The sequence below is a fragment of the Danio rerio genome, chromosome 5 (genome assembly GCF_049306965.1).
Source record: "Danio rerio strain Tuebingen ecotype United States chromosome 5, GRCz12tu, whole genome shotgun sequence".
In the NCBI taxonomy this organism is placed as follows: Eukaryota; Metazoa; Chordata; class Actinopteri; order Cypriniformes; family Danionidae; genus Danio; species Danio rerio.
In genome coordinates, this window is record NC_133180.1 from 45,727,085 (window position 1) to 45,745,000 (window position 17,916).

A 17,916-nucleotide genomic window follows, 5' to 3' on the forward strand; every position below is an offset into this window, starting at 1 on the left:
CAGCCCAACCCTAAATACAAATCACATATCAAACTTGAAAAACAGAATCATGTCAATGTGTCATTTTTTTAAAAGAACTTTGTCATGCAAAGTAGCCCAGTACAAATTATTCAAATTGCATGTCAATTCTATTTTTTTTCCAGTTCTTTTTTCCTATAGCGCTTTTTACAGAGTAGATTGTATTAAAGCATCAGTCAACCATGACACTGTCTATAAATCCTCATAAAAGGTACTGTCTGGTCCCTTGTCTAGCTCCATTCAAAATACTTGAAAATCCTTATAATTATCAGAAGAGCTCTATGAGTGAGTTTTCAGAAGGTATACATTTATTTCTAATTAATCTTCATATGATAGATCAAGGGTACACACTGAAAGAAATTGACTAATTGGATTTACTAAATTTTTTAAAGGTAAGTAGTTGCCAACAATTTGGATGGGCTGAATTTAAACAAACAAGTTAAGATGAACATTACTAAATTTAATTTGTTTAAATTCAGCTCAAAATTGTTTGCAACCATTTACCTTAAAATAATTTAGTAAAAAAAAAGTTTTTTTCAGTGTAGAACAATACCTAAAAAAGTATACCTTATGCGTTTGTACTAATATGTACATTGAGGCACCCATTTAGGTACACATGTGTAAACCTTTTGATAAGGTACCACCCTAGAGACAGCTCATGAACCTTTTCTGAGTGTAGAAATGTAAGAAACAGAAATGAGACTGTTTACATTAATATCTTGGATTGCATTAAAGACTTTTTGTAAAATGTTCATGTCTATTGTTTTTCTCACTTCAGTGAAATGTAAAAGCACCCACTTAAAAATTGTGATTTTCTTAAATTGTTAGTTAAAATGTAAAAAAGACTTAAGATGTTAATGTAAAAAAAGACTTCCTAAGTCTTAGAAAGTCTTAAAACAGTTTTTATTACATTGAAATACGCTGAAATATTGATATTTTAATAATTTAAGTGGAATAAAAACATTGTCCTGACATTTTGATCATATATATTTTTACAGATAACAGGTATTTTACTCTACTAAATCGTTTAATTCAAACGTATAAAAGTCGGGTGACTCTGCTGCTCTAGTAAGCCTCTAGTAAGAGGAGCAGAGCACCTGCCTTTGTGTACTCAGTTATGTGGACGTCACGTTCCCACGTCAGGGAACATGTATTGTGCGCTCCGCTCGGGTCAGTGCAGCGCGGTCCCGCTCTTGTGCGCATGAGCGAAGAAGAGGACACTTTCACCGGGACTTTTACAAAGGCAGCGGAGGGACAGGAGAGGACAATATAAACAAACTTCTTTGGGAAAAGGTAATTCATTGTTCTTTTTTTTAAGAAGCCGCTGACCGCATGTTTATAAACTAGACTTTATATCACTCACTCACTCACTCACTTCAGTGCGCGTGCGAAACCTGATCCTGCATCTACAGCAGGTCTGCAAACACTTGCGGCTTTCTGTGGAATATGTTAGAGCGATACATTTTGTTTTAGATTATATTAACGATAACTAATTGTGGAAATCGTATAAAAAATAAGTTTTTGTTGTTGTTTTTGCTGAAGGACAAGCGTAATAAATGCTGTGGAGGAGTGAAGGTGATTGTTCGCACGACTCTTGTTACTTGCCTCGAAGCAAAGATAAGAGATTACAATATAATTTTAATGGTTAACAGGGTCAAATCTTTGTGGGTAGAGACGTTAGCTTTTCCTTCAGGTGTTGTGTGTTTAGACTCGGAGCTTTGTGTAATTGTAAGTGCACCTTTTCGATAGAAATGTTTGATGCTTTTTTTAAAACTGAATGTGTTTGGAGGCGTACGTGTGATCTTTTATTTTTGTGACACTCCTATATTTAATCTCTATATTGTTCTGTTTTATTTCTGTTTTGAGTAAAATTGAGGTTGTCTCTTAAATAGTTTGGCGTTTGGTTTGAAGTTCTTATAACACTTACTTTTAGGAGAGCATGACTAACAGCATGTTTTAAAGTCGTTTATTGTCTTGTGATACGTTATTAAATATGTTTGTCTGTTATAAATTAAAGAAGTTTAAAAATCTACAACTCACCCCAAACAATATTAATGAAAGACTCTGACAGGACTTGTGCTGCACAGTCACCAATTTCCAAATGTATGTAAGTGTAAAACATTTATTTGCCATAAAATGTAGCTTTAAATTCTGATATGGACACCTCAGTCACTTCAGTCATGTGTGCAAATGTAATATTTCCATATATTTACTTATTTCTTTTTGGCTCTTACAGTTGTCCACAGTGTCTTTTAATAGAAAGAAATAGCCTCATATACATAATGTCCAGCTAATTTAAAAATTCTTCAGATGTAGTTACAGTCCTCTGGCCAGTTAGCGGGAAGTAATTATGCCGGTTTGCCTTCCTGTGAAGATTTCTGAAAGTATGAACTGATTTTCATGATAGCACCAGTGTAAACTTTTGATATCTCAGAGCTCTTTGGTTGAGGTTTAAATCGTTGAACAGTCAAATATTGAAATCCACATCATTTAAAGCATTATATGGGAATATGCTTTTAGTAGTTGCACTATAAAATTGTGCTTTGTAATTTTAAGATATGCTGATATATATTAGGTGTGTAAAAAGGTAATGTGTAATTAAAAGATAACCTGATGAATCAGAGTCCATCATTAAAAATGAGTTCACAATAAAATGTGGCGATAAAGTGTAGACAGTGAATACAAACAAGGAAAAAATAATAATTCACTAAACAAAATGTATTCATTTTTTTAACCTGTAAAGTTTTTAGCACTGCGATTTGTTACCTACAGTTATTGCTGGGCAATATAGCAAAAATGCAATCTCGATTATTATTTTCCATACTGAATGATAGCAACATATATTTCGATATATGTTGTTAATGCTTCCAGATGCTTCCAGATTAAAAAAAGTACCCCACAAAAATTAGTTTCCATTAAATGACATAACAAATTTCCGGCCAATACATTTTCGGTGGCTGAAAATTTGATCATCTCGAAAGTTCAATACATCTTCAATCTCTACATCTTAGTGGCCAAAAATGTAATATCAACTCACTTTTAGATTTCCATTGTTGCCTATTTCTGCTGTGCAATTTGCTCTTAGATATAGAGAGATATAGAGTAAAAAAGCATATTGGTATTGACATAAATTTTATTGTAATTCAATATAATATCCTTTATCTGCCCTGCCTACAGTGTAGTTTTATAAAACAAAAGTCGTACAGAGGGTTTAGAGCCAAAAACTGACCTTTAACTTGTTCATTGTGTGTGCAGTGTTGGCATGCTCATTCTTCCAGGTTGGCACTTGGCATCATTGCCATGTACAGTCTATGAGACTCTCACAAAGACATTATTATGCTCTAGTGAAAGGGATTTTCAGCGACCTACAATATTATTATCATCATCAGAAATGAATCCTCTGTTTGGCGTGTCTGAAACAACGGAGCCCTTTCCCCTTTCAAATATCACTTATTGGATGCCTTAGTCCATCATTTCAACAGCAGACAATTATTTAAAAATTCTTCCTTGTTGGATCCTATTCTAGTTGCACTGCTCAAGAAGTTGGTGGCCTCTAAAACTAGAGATGATATATTTTGTAAGGGCTAATCCAGAGGAAAATTGGCACAACCACAGGGTGTCGACTGTGTGCGGTTCTGCATCCGAGGCTATGAATGGAAGAAGGCTTTGTGATGCCGAGACATCTTTTGGAGGTAGTCCCAGTTATTTAAAGAGAGAACTGTTCAAGATGAAAGTCTTCTAAAGCCTCTTTTCACCAATGACATAATGAAAGAGCATATTATAGAACGTGAGATCCCTGTCTGCCTTTATGCTGGCTTTCCAGAGGGATTCTTAATGTTAAAAGCAAGGTGGCCCGAAGTTTTCTTTGAAGCCGACTGCTGTTCACGGGAGGCAATGTGGCCATTTCAAATGAGAAGAGCTTTGAATGTGCATACAGGACAATAGTATGTACTTCCTGTCCATGTGAATAGAGCGCAAGGTTGTCAGTTTGAAAATAATAAGAGGGTACTATACACATTGTTTCCCACATTAAATATTTATCATGTTGTATTGACATGCACTTCTTTGCAACAACCATCCTCTGATAGAAAGGAAATGGCTCCAATTAAAAGAGATGTACCCAAAAATTATCACTCGCCTTTATGCTTAAACCCGATTGATTTCCAGTCTAAACCAGAGATGGCCAAACTAGGGCCAGTGAGCCAAATTTGGCCCATGATAACCTTTGATTTGTCCCACCATCCCATCTGGGAATAAAACCTTTTGTTTTATTTTTAAAAACTGAAATTAAATGTTTCAATTAAATGGTGTAAATTAATCTGATTTAGCTTAAATGCACATACTGTCACCCGAAAGATAGAGGACAAATCAAGTCAAAGGCAGATTTTGCTTGACTAGTGTATTCAGCATTGAACTTCACTGTGTTATACATGTGATTGTTCATGTTTTTATTGCAATAAGTTATCAGTTAATGTGATTTAAAGTAAGGTTTTCTAATTAATTTGGAAATAACCCATGGCAGCTTTAATGTAAAATAGTTTGGTATATTTATCTTCAGCCCGCGGCTCTCAATGATATTTGGTTTTTGGCCCTTTATATGAAAAAGTTTGGGCACCCCTGGTCTAAACAATGCTAGATTGTCGTGACCCAGCCTTTGGTCAAATATACTCATCTGTTGGGTTTGAAAAGGGTCATTTTAAATTTAATTGAAAAAATGAACCAAATGATTGTTCTGTCAATATTTTACCAAACATTGGGTTACAACAACTCACAAAAAAAAAAAAAAAACTATTTGGTGCACTGATGGTTAGACTTTCTTCAACATCTGTTGTTTGTGTGTATGTGTTTGACAGTAAAATAGAAATACAAAAATTCCAGCATGGAAGTGTGCTATACACTTTTAAAATGCTTGCATTGTTTTAACCCAAGATTGAGTTAAATTTGTTCAAGCTTAACTGTTAGGTTTAAATGTGTGCTGTACACTTTAAAAATGCTTGGATTGTTTTAACCCAAAATTGATTCAAATATAGACATACTCACCTGTTGGGTTTAAAAGTGTGATGTACACTTTAAAAATGCTTGGGATGCTTTAACCCAACATTGGATCATATATGGACAAACGATTTAAAAGTGTGCTTTACACTTTTAAAATGTTTTGGTTGTTTTAACCCAACACTGGATCAAATATGGACAAACTCAACTGTTGGGTTAAAAAGTGCCGTTTTAAATTTAACTGAAAAAAATTAGTTAAATGTTGGATTGTCAACATTTGACCCAACATTGGGTTACATCAGCGCAACATTTTAGACTCTATCCATCTATTTTTTCTGTGTATGTCTCGACAATAAAATAGAAATAAAAAATTTCATTATGGAAGTGTGCTGTCTACTTAAAGTTTGGATTGTTTTAACCCAACATTTGGTCAAATATATATATAAAGTCCACTTAAATTTAATTGAAAAACCCATCTCAATATTTGGTTTGTCTAAATTTGACTCTAAATTGAGTTAAAGTAACTTAACATTTTTAAAAAGAGTGTTTAGTTGTGTACGTTCAGGCCTTTGTGGACATATGGCAGAAGCCTCCTCAATTTGCACCTCACTGAGAAAGCTTTGCACATGGGGATCAAAGCTCAGTTCATGGTGAAGGGAACTGTCACCTACATCTCTCTCCCTCTCAGGCTGTAAAATCCACACTGCCGCTGCCGCCTGTTTATACAGAGGAAATTACTTCCACTTTGCTGCTTGGTTAGAACTGTTTGCGAATCTAATCTACCCCCCTTTACCATCACTCCAAGCCATCCAAACTTCTAGCATAGAGGACCTCTCACTTTATTGTGGATGGCTTTCTAGAACTACTTCTGGTAGGGAAAAATAGGGTTTTGTTATTTTGTGTCATTACTTATTCTGTCAATATACACTATTGTTTAAAAGTTTAGTGTTTGTTAGGAGTCTCTCATGCCTTTTATTGATTAAACATAAATTATGTGTATTATTAATAGTACATAAATGTGCTATTGTGAAATCTTCTATTTTATTTTACTACTAAAATATTACATTTACTTTAGAAGTCAAATTCGCTAATGAAGAAACTTTTTATATAAAAAAATATAGTTTTTTCATAATGGCAGTTTCCAACCACCTATTTTCATGGACATTTTTTTAAAAGATTTAATTATCAGATTTTTGTGACAGTTAACAAACAAAAGTAAAAGACAAAATAATAGTACAAATAAAATATATGTCGATCACAGTACAAAATTGATCATCAAAAATAAAAACAAGCCACACTATAACCCTAATATTGTGCGACACACAGTATATGATGTGCATAAACAATATATTGTGTGCATTCGTTTTACAAATTAAGCATATAAACAGGACAGTACCGAAAGTTGAGGTTGGCAGCATGGTGTATTAGGTAAAATAAATAATGATAATAAAATAAAAGAACAATTTAAAAGAGGGAGAAAAGGGAAAATATAATAAAGAGAATAGGCTGGGTGGTGGCACGTTCTTTAAACTTGTGGTATTTATGTCAAGAAACAGTTGTATGCTTGTGCTATATCAGCAGTAATACTTGACGTTGAGGTACAGACTAAAAGTGCAAGATGGGCAACCTCATGCACATTTTTGAATAGACATAAAATATCTAATTCAATAATTAAGATGCATTTAAATTCTCAAAAATGTGCATTAAAAAAAAGCTTTTGTGTATGTCTTATCAGTTAAAACACATTTTACTGGTTCCCATCATTCTTTAGAATATCTGGTAGAGGAAAGAACCAGATAGGAACAGAGGAAAGACATTCATAAAAATTTAGAACCACTTTAGTGTGAGGAAATTAGTTCATTTTTGGGTAAACTCCCTTTACATAAATTTGAGTAACTGTGTGCTATTAAAAACAAAAACAAAGTGATAACAATATTGGTCAACTTGCTATTTTCTAGTGATTCCTCCTTTAGAGTAAAAGCTGCTTATTATCTCTAAAAAATACAGCACATTATTCTTTATGACTTCCTGATGGAAAATAAGAGTCGTTTGTGTTCTGAATGCAAATAGCCTTCATTTCCGTGCAGAGTTTTAATCACCTGCATTTAATGCCTAATCAACTTCATGCATGTTATTTCACTTGAAAGAACGGGATGTCATTTTGAAATCAATTAAGTCATCTTTTGTCTGTGGAAGTCAGAAATAATCTGTGGAAATGTTGTTATTATAATGCACTGCCCTTTGTTTTGTTAGTCTGCAAGAGGCATATAGTTGAGGAAGAAACTTTGGTACAAGGCAATTAAAGTCAAGAGGCAGGAGGTCCAGATCTTTTGTTGTTGTTAAATGGTTGTATTCAATCAGGGAGCATCGCACTGATATGTTGGACCGTGTTCAAGACACTCTTGCTGACTAGAAGTGAAACAAACTCCAAAAAATACTTTTTTGTTTAGGATGCTGTCTAGACGTTCATGTTTACATAGTACTTAAGAATTAATTATCTAGACAAGTCCTGTGGCAACTTCCTCTTCTAATTTCCCCTTATTAATTAAATGCCATGTTGCATTGTTTACAAAAATAAGTGAAATAGACATTGACCATTTTAAGCTTTGATTTATTTTGTTCTAATTTAAGTGTTACTGTAAGTGAATAAAAATAGTAAATAGTAAAACTTTGTTTTGGTACACCTCCCCACACATTTTTTAAATATTTTTTAAATAAAACGTTTCTTCATTAACAAATTAGACTTCTAAAGTAAATTAAACATTTTAGTAAAATAAATAATAAGATTTCACATTTTTTTTATGTCAGTTTAATCAATAAAAATCATGAGAGACTTCTTACCGACACTAAACATTTGAACAATAGTATATATTGACAAGAACTAAGTAAAGACACAAAATAACAAAACCCTATTTTTCAATACCTATTACTGTATACAATATTAGAGTGTTTGGGCAGTGATAAAGGTTGGTTGTCTTTCGGCACCACCTTTCAATCTGATGGCACTGTATGCTTTATAAACAGACATACTCTGCTTGCCTTCTATTACTTAAACATGCCACTGGAACAAAAAATATATACAATGTAATCACACAGAAATGTGTAACTTTTTGATTCAGTGGCTAATTCATATCAATTTATATGATCGCATTCATACATTTTAGCATCCTCTAATGCTGTATCCATAATAAATAAATTTGTAAAAATTAGCCACTTTTTTGACAATACGTCAAATAGTCAAATTTCTTTGTGAGATCGGGATGAATAATAATTTTGAATAAAGTTAGATAGGGTTTTAAGCAAATTACAAAAGTGTTCACAGTAAGCTGTTTTTACAATATTATTATGACATAAGTCATAAAAAGCACACATTTTTTTGAGTATTTGAGTCAGTGTTCATTTGGTCTATTAAAACAAGGGCTAAATTTGGCCTGTGCCTTGAAACTAACAGAAACTTGACAGGTCTGCTGTGCTGCACCAGTAACGTGACTGATAATGGTAAATGAGCTTGCTTTGAATCACTCATCTGATGATTGAACATCATATGGCACATTCTACCAGAAGCGTAAATTATCTGTCCCTGAAATAAAATAAGTACAGAAAATAAAAAGTGTTTAATCGCAAAAATTCCTAAAATGGACTGATGGTTGACTTCTGTGAGTTGTTCTGTAAAGGAATATGTCATTAATTTGTTCTCAGATTATTGTTCTTTATTTAAAACACTTTACAAATGTACAAACCCTGCCATTGTCCTTGTCCTTAGCCCAATCAAACCTACAGCTTTAATAGTTTTGTTATACTAAACTGTTATTTAGAAGAAAAAAACATCAGAAATAGCAAGTTTAAGTTGTTATAATACCCATCAATTGGTTAAAAACATGAAATTAAAATCAAATTGTACAAATAAATACTACAAATTTTCAATACAAATAAATTTACAATTGCCCCTATGTTTCTGTCAGTCCTTTTACATTCGGATTAAATTTAACATAAAACGCGTGCTACACACCTTTAAGGCTATGATTCGAAAGTGGTATCATTTGACATAGGGGAAGCTGACAGTGATCGATGTGTGCTATCATTGAATTGTATGAATTTTTTTTTTTTTTTTTTTGAGGATGACAAGCTTAAGTCAGGCCCTGTCACATTTTTTTAGGAGTGAAAATGTACATTTCAGGTAGAATGTTCTATATAGCTGATTGATAGCACATAGCATATATAGCTATATATGAAGATAGCTGTTGAAAAAACTAAAAGGTAAAGACTAAAACAGGGGTCATCAATCTCGGTCCTGGAGGGCCGGTGTCCCCGCAGGGTTTAGCTCCAACTTGTTTCAACACACCTGCCTGAATGTTTCAAGTATATCTGGTAAGACCTTGATTAGCTTGTTCAGGTGTGTTTGATTAGGGTTGGAGCTAACATCTACAGGACACCGGCCCTTCAGGAACAAGTTTGGTGACCCCTGGACTAAAATGTAGTCAAAAAGATAATACATTCATTATGATCCACTTAAAAAAATCCAGAAAGATTTGTGACGCATTCTGAAAATTTAAGAAATGATTCATGAATCGCACTGCATCAATTTATTGTGCCAGCCCTAGTGTTTTCAATAGAAGTAATTGTACTGAAGATGTTTTTGATTGCATGCTTAAAGCTATGTTTTGCCAGATTTTAATAGGTCTAAAAATGTGGTTAAAAAGCTTCTGAACAGAATCTAACTCTTTTGACCGGAAGTACACAAAACTTTTCTAAATAAGACCAAGATGAAGGAAAAACACATTGATGATGAATCAAACCCATTTAACACAAATCGATTGTTTGGGCTGGCAGTCACTACATGGTTAGCTTTGTGTCACAGGCTCAGACTGCTTTGTAAAACTTGTCCTTCCCTTTGTAACCCAGAATGGGCAGATTGAATGACATCCTGCATTCTGACGCTCAGTCCAAAACACTGGATTAAGAGGAACACCTGGTCATTTGACGATCCTTTTATTTACCTAGAAGCATTCCAGTAAAACGAAGAAACAAAGGATCAGGTTTACTTCATCTCTGGGAGCTCTCAGCAGTTTAGGGTCATTGTCCTGAGACGCTGTGGCTGCCTAACACAGTGACTTTATTGTAGTCTGTTTTAGAGTTGGAATTGATTTTATATGAGTTGGAGAAACACAAAAAATATCCATCTAAATGCTCATGGGTAAATATGAATGTTGCCTTTATCAATATAACAACACAACATTGCCAGTTTTTCATCCATGTCAAGTTCATTGTTTATCATGTATCTACAATTTATCCCAAAATGTTGCCATTTTCATTGCCTAATATCAGAACTTTTAAACCTTTCAGTGGTCATTGTGCTGAGTGAAGTTATTTTTTTGTCTGCTAGCTGTATTTATGATGTTTGAAAACAAGGCTGTTGTAAACAACACCTGAAAATGAGACTCTACGAAAACGATGTAATTTGTGTGCAAGGTATGTGTTTAGAGTAGTTAGGAAATGTAGTAATCCTGGAGTAGGAATGCAACAATTCTAGATATTAGTTGTGTGATTTATAGTCTGAGGATTAATCACGGATATCACAATTATTATGCTTTCCTTAATTTCAAAACACTTCTCATTTAGTAAATCACATGAAAACTCTTTATATTTTAAAGTGTTATTTATTGCGACTCAGCTCAATAGTAAATAATCCAAATCTCTTTAAACTTAAAAATAAATGAAAAACAAAATGATGTTTGGCTTTTAAACAAAAGAATTAATTGGAGTAAAAAAAATGTATATTCCATACAAAGTATGAAGCTGTTTGGTCCAGTTCTTGTCACGTGACTCGCATCGTGCAAGCCTTGGCTTCGCGCAAGCCATGCACCTTCAAAAAATGTGATATGTGAACTAGGGCTGTATGATATGGGCAAAAGAATCCTATCACGATTTCATAAAATTTCAACAATTTCAATTTTAACCACAATTTTGTCTCAGACAGACTGAATCTGTGTTTACATTGTGAATCTGAAACTTATTTCAAAAGAAAAACAGTTAGATCTTTATCAAACCCTGTAACATGTCTCTAAAACACACATAAAATAAATCTAGTGAAGCTGTAACAAATTTTCTCTAGAGCAGTCCTGTGGCAAAACGAATGTGTCTAACTCAAGTGAGGCTCAGATGTTCTCTTTGACCAAGTATCAGAAGTAGTTGCGTGTGTGTTCACAGATTTGTTTTGTCATTAATTAATCATAGACCTATTTGTGACGCTGCTATGAAACAGACTGTTCGCATATCATATCTTTTGCACGCACAAGTCCATTAATTCCAATGGTGGCGTGCGGATTGCGTGCACATATTGAGAGCGGCACGGACACGTATTCCAGGTGCACCCAGCTTAAAACATCTCTTTTCAGATAAACTTTAATTGTAACTTTTCAGAATGCCGCACTGCCAGTCACGTAACAAGAACTTACTGATCAGCTTCTTACTTTGTATGGAATATAGACATTTCTCATGTCCAAATTGCGATGTTGAAACGATTTCAATTAATTGCACAGCCCTATTGTGATTGGTCTTTAATTAATAGCCTCAGCCATAGTTAATTCTACGTGTGTACGTGTGCGTGTATATTAGCCTCAGTGTACAAGCTCAGAACTTTAAACTAGTGCACAGTTGGCATAACTTTATTTAGTTGCAGCGGTTTTGTTCCGTGCAGAAATGTGGTGTTGAAGCCTTTACGTTTAATAAACCGTGTCAAATTAAAGTGCGGTTAACAGTGAAATCGGTTAATTGTTGCATCCGTATCCTGGAGTACATGGTAGTCTTGTTGTTGGTCTAGAGCAGTGGTGGCCAAACTCAGTCCTGGAGGGCGGATGTCCTGCAGAGTTTAGCTCTAACTTGCTTCAATACACCTGCCAGAAGCTTTGTAGAATACCTGGTAAAAGCTTGATTAGTTGGTCACCTGCAGGACACTTGCCCTCGAGGAATGAGTTTCTGCATCTTTTTTCTATAGTTTTCTACAGCTTCATCAACAAAATGTGGATTTTCTGCACATTGCAACCAGAAGCATAGAACATTTTACACACACAGCAAATTCTACATAAACAGCAGCACCAAGCTGCTGATGGCACATTGTCACTTCCCTACAAGGTGACTGATCCAAATACTGGTGTAGCTTAATGGTGATGTTTTGGACACAGGTCATTTTAAAAATGTGTCACAAATGTTTAACCTTTTAAAAAGGCAAGTGAAAAACGCTTCCATTTCGGGCTACATCATTGTCATTTAAATGTAGCCCGAGGGATGCTTCTTCAGAAACATCTGCTGGAATTAAGGCTTGTAGGTGCCATGTTCTCTTCATCTTTAAAGATCTGGCTGTCTCTTGATGTTCGTGTTATTTTTAAAGATCTGACTACCAGATTAGCCAGATCCTTAAAATGAAGAGAACATCAAGAGACACCATAGTCTCTTCATTTTAAAGATCTGGCAGTCTATCTTCACCTTTGAATCCAAAAAATGGCCCCAGGATGCTGTGACTGAAAGTGACAGATTGAAACAATCAGTGGCCCTTATTATTTCATATATGCATGCATAAAACCGATAATAGCATTATACAGTTATTCAGATATGATCAAGGAGATCTCAGCAGTTTTTTACATATGTAAAATGATCAAATAAACAAAGTTGTACGAAAGTGAGCAGGTGACAAGAGAAACTGAGCAAAGATGCAGCTGGGCTTAATGTGTGCAGAGAAAAAACTCTTACACTTGCAATGTGGCAGTTGTTTGACAGAGGTCTTTTTGTTCCGTTTGACGTATGACAGACCCATATTTGCTAGCGGCATTTTTATAAATATCATGATTAACTCTTCACATGACATAGGTCAAATAGATTTCCATCTTACAGTAAGCAATAAGCTGTCATCCTTTTGTATCATTCATTTTCCTTAGTCCTTTTATTGATCAGGGGTCGCCACAGCGGAATGAACCACCAACTTATCCAGCATATGTTTTACGCAGCTGATGCCCTTCCTGCTGCAACCCAGTACTGGGAAACACCCATACACAGTCATTCACGCACATACACTACGGTCAATTTAGTTTATTCAATTCCCCTATTGCACATGTGTTTGGACTGGGGGGGAAACTGAAGCACCCGGGGGAAACCCACATGAACTCCACACAGAAATGCCAACTGACCCAGCTGGGACTTGAACCAGCGACCTTCTTGCTGTAAGGCAAAAGTGCTAACCACTGAACCACCATGCTGCCCTTCCAAGTGTGTTACACAATATATTCAAATGTATTGCTTGATGAGCCCTGCTCGTATTGGCAGTTTTGATGTTGCTGAAATGTACAGTCACAACAAAGAATTGTGAATTTGGCCATCAATGTTTTATAACAGGATTCCTATCTCTCACTGGTGGATTGACTGAAGTGAGGAAAAGATAATGTCTCTAAATTTCAGCTCTCAGTGGAATGCTTGGGTAGCGTTGATGAATACTGAGCTGGTTTTGGGCAGGAACAGGCAGGTCTAAGGAACGCTGGTCTTTACTGATGAAAGGTAAATGCTAAGTAGTTCTTGGTTTGTGATATTTTTGTAAACGGTTCAAATAAGTGCCCAGCATATGAGGAAATCTGCATCTTTTGAGATGTTTTTTTAGATACTTTTTGACTAGTCATGCTGGAATTTCGTAGTTGTTTACTATGGACAAACATCCAATCTGCAGTTAGATCACATGTATACTGCAAGCCCAAAAAGAAAAGGTTGTAGGTCAAGGTTTGGCTGGTTAGCATGACCTATTAAGCAGTTGCTGGTACATAGCTACATTTCTGTAAAACAATATTGTCTTCACGTATGGCCTTTGAAATATAATTTTGTTTTGACAATGTACAAATGGATGGTGAGCTATCTATTTAGTTTCTAATTGTGGATGCAGTGATGGCAGAATTCATATTGCATAAGATGAGCAACTGCCATTGAGTAAGATCTGCAACTTGAGTTGTGAGTTTCCTAAGGTATTATTGACATTCTTGATTACTAAGTAGCAAATGAGCCATTATTTAGGCAGTGTGTGTATGTAAACTAATGTAGTTAACCTCCCACATTTGACTGTCTCTGTTGTTGCAAACTGACAGTGAGGTTGGTTGACTGACCACTGATCTCAGGTTTCAGATGGAGGTGTCTACCTCTGCCTGCCCGACTGCTTGAGTTACCCGTCAATGTCAGCGAGATCCTCTGCATACACACTACCTTTAGCTATCCATTGGTTACATGCTGCCAGGCTTGTATGAAAGGAATGAAACAATTTTAAGAAAGGATGATATTGAGGTTAAATCTGAAATATTAAAAAAGAAAGCGCACATTTGTGTATAATAATTGTTTTTTTCTTATTTTTTTTTTTCAAAACCTTATATTTTATTAACGATACATACAGTAATTTTTTAGTTAGCATTAGCATTCCTGTATTGATGTACAAGTGATGGAAATTGCTAATAAAATTCTTTCTTACTTTTATTCACCAAAAGTTTTTATGCTTACTTGAGGTGGTTGTAGACTTGTGTGGTAATAGGAGATGGAAATGCCTTTGCAGAATAAACACTGACTTGGCGAACATTACAACCAGGTCAATAATCTTAACACTGATGGGGCCTTGTTTTCTGTTGATTACTAGCTTACCAATACTACATTCAGTCACTCTAATTTACATTTAGGAATTTTTTTAGATGCTCTGGTTGGACTTTAAAAAAAAATTTCACTATTCTGTATTGATGGCACACATTATTATTATTTTTTTAAATAATACATTTAAACATTGAACTGAAAAATCATATTTAACTTTGAATATATATATTTTAAGTTTTTTATATTTTACATATTTGTCTAAGTAACTTTTTATTGTAATACAAATTAGTTTTTATCATGTAATATTTTTATGTATATCCATCTTGCCATGAAATGGCCATAAGTTGCTGATGTGGCAATAAATAATTCATAAATACATAAAATAATACACTTATAAAAGTCATTTCAAATTATTCTGTAGTGATTTTCTTTTTTTCATTTTGAAATTTCTATATTTTTCTTACAAAGAAAACTGGAATTGCTAAAAATCTGTATCTGCAAGTGCCTAACAATTGAATAAGAATTGGCCAAGAAAATTAAAATTGGTGTATCACTATTTTTTATTTTCTTGCAAATATTGATAATATATTATTCATGTCAGAATGGAACCCCAGCTGTTGACATGATGATATTTTTAAGGTTAAATGAAACACTGAGGCTCATGCCATATCACCAAAGAGAAATTATGTTAGGTTACTGAGTATAGTCTTGCTTAATATATGAAACCTTTTGAATTGGCACAAAACTGCTGAATGCACTTTCAGTAACAGTGCTCCAATAGCTTCAGAAGTTAAAGGGTGTACTTTTTGCCTCTTTTGTTGTTAGATCTATAATTGCTCCTTTTGATATTTGCAGTGGTGGAAGGAGTATGTACAAAAAAAGCACTTGAATAAAAGTACAGCTACACTAATCTCTAAACAATACTCCTGTTAAAGTACTCCTTTTCAATTTTACTTAAATCTAAGATACAAAACAAATGTACTTCAATTTTAATGTAACTAAATAGTGAAAGTAAAAAGTACTTTTTAAAGAAGTAATAAGTGCATTAGCAACTTAAATGGCATCGGCCATGGGCACTCAAGCTGAAAGAAACTTGTAGTTTAGACACATTTTGAACTAGTTTATAAATTTAGGTAAATCACTTTTTACAGACTCTTTAACTGGATCACCTGAATCAGCAATTTGTCATTTTGAGAACAGATTTAGTCAGAATTGTCCCAATTTTATTAAACGTAGCAGAAAAAGAAGCACAATATGGTGTTTTGAAATTGGTTTTATTAATGGAAAGTCTGTTTGTCTGTTTTTATTCTTATTTATTGTTTTAGACAGCCTTTTCCTGTATATTTAAGCGATATTGGGGCTTGGAGGTACTTGCTAGGTTTAAATTGGGCTCTGCTTTTTTTTAAGCTATGCTTTCTGTTTGCAGCTGTTAGCTACTTTCCTCTCTCCAAAAATAAGCCCCCTAGACATCCAGCTAACAAAACTTCATCAACTTCAGCAGGGGACACATTTAGCACCAAAATATTTAGTCGTCCTTGCATTCATGTTGTTCTGAATGTTGTTTTTACTCCAGCAGACTTCCTGGAAATGCTTGTTGTTAATTGCTAAACATTTAGCAACTGGCTTTATTTCTCTGTGATCTTATCTTAACCTGCTACCACAGGCTTTCTCCTTGAATTGAGCTCTTTATGTTCAGACATGTTACTAACAACTTTTGCTTCTGTTGATAACACATGTTAAATATTCTGAGGTGAAGATAGGCTAATAATGCCTTATCTGCATTGCTAACAGCATGATAACCTAATCTAAAATCTCTTTTTAGAGATTGTTTTAGTCCCCCATATCTACACATCCTTTTAATAAAACTGAATTCTGCTCAATTATGTTCCTCCTTAATATAAATCTGATTCAATCAGGGTGTGTGTGTGATTCTACGCGGAGCTGAAGCACAACCTGCTTCATAATGGTCCTCTCAGGTTTCTGTTTTCACTAATAGTGGCACGTTCACCTAGGTAACCAAATTTCCATCTGGATTCAACCTTCTAATGTGTCTTTTCATCCACCCTTCATGCTTCTGAGAGAAATCCAAACAAGTTCATGTTTACTGACTGAAAAATCACAACAGAGTTTTGTGCATTTGCTTGAGTGACACGGCAGGATTTCACCACCTGCTTTGTTTATTGAAATGAGCAGGCCACCTGCACACCAGCACTACCTTTTTAGCTGATTGATTTATTAGATGTGTTTTCAAAAGTGTGGTGTGCAAAGTGTTGAGTTTGAAATGGGACACAGTTTTTTTTTAGATAGATCATCAGATACTTCAGCTCAATAAAGTTGATTTTAAGTTGGAGTCCCAGCATGTCTTGAATTGTGACATTACATAGAAATGCATTTGCAAACGTGCATTGATGCAAATACATAGATTTGAATAGAGTTTAATATAAATGCATGGGTACATAGACACATCTTTATGTATTTATTGTAGAGATGTTTAATGACTAAAGACTTTCCTCCTGATATAACTTCCGTTCCCAACTGAGTAGCTGGGAAAATTGAAAAGGCCTTTTTTTTTAGGACAAGGAAAGCAAACCTCTCTGATAAAATGTCTAATTATTGTAAATCAGAAAGTTATGAAAAACTATTATACGATTTAATTACAGTTTCAATTTAATAGCAGATCGAAGTCAATTACTGTGCTTATACTATGGTTTTTACACCTGAAGTCATTGTTCATCTGTTTTATTTCAAATTGTTGGTCCAGTTTTGTCTATAAAACTGTGTGCATGGTTGAAGTCTCTTCAAGTTTTATAATATCCTTTTTTAGAGCTGGTAATAAAGGTTTGAGAGAGAGAGCGTATCATCTGTAGATGATAAAATGTAATTTCAGAGTCAGAAAAACTGCTTTTAGTATTTTGATAGTAATTCATTTGATCTAATCATTAGATGTGCTTGTTTGCTTGCCAGTGTTATTGTATGGTTTGGTTCTTTTGCTGTTGTATGCTTTAAATACCATTAAAATCAATGGACTCTTTTCACAAGAATAATCTTAAATCCTTGACTATTTTTAATATCTTGATTTTTAAAAAAAAGTGTATGAACATTTATGAGCATTAATTTATGTATTTTATTATCTTTGCCTCAAAGTACAAAAAACTAATTACCGCTTATGGAGGCATTTCTAATGCAGTGTCCAAGGGGCTAAGACTAAATTAGACATTATTCCTTCCTTTGGCTGTCGTCATCAGTCTTGAACAATATTTTCCTTAAAGTCTTGATACCAGGTGTCCGCGGGGTCCTATA

At 34.4% G+C, this 17,916-nt stretch overlaps 1 protein-coding gene across 2 annotated transcripts in view; it reads left to right on the forward strand.

Moving 5' to 3' along the window:
* The first annotated feature begins 1,182 nt into the window (after positions 1–1,182).
* kank1a (KN motif and ankyrin repeat domains 1a) overlaps positions 1,183–17,916 on the forward strand; it is a 98,267-nt gene continuing 81,533 nt past the window's right edge. The window contains 1 exon segment of one of the 2 annotated variants that reach the window (NM_001365257.1): positions 1,183–1,311. The gene's annotated coding sequence lies outside the window, so the exon portion shown is untranslated. 2 annotated transcript variants of the gene reach the window in all.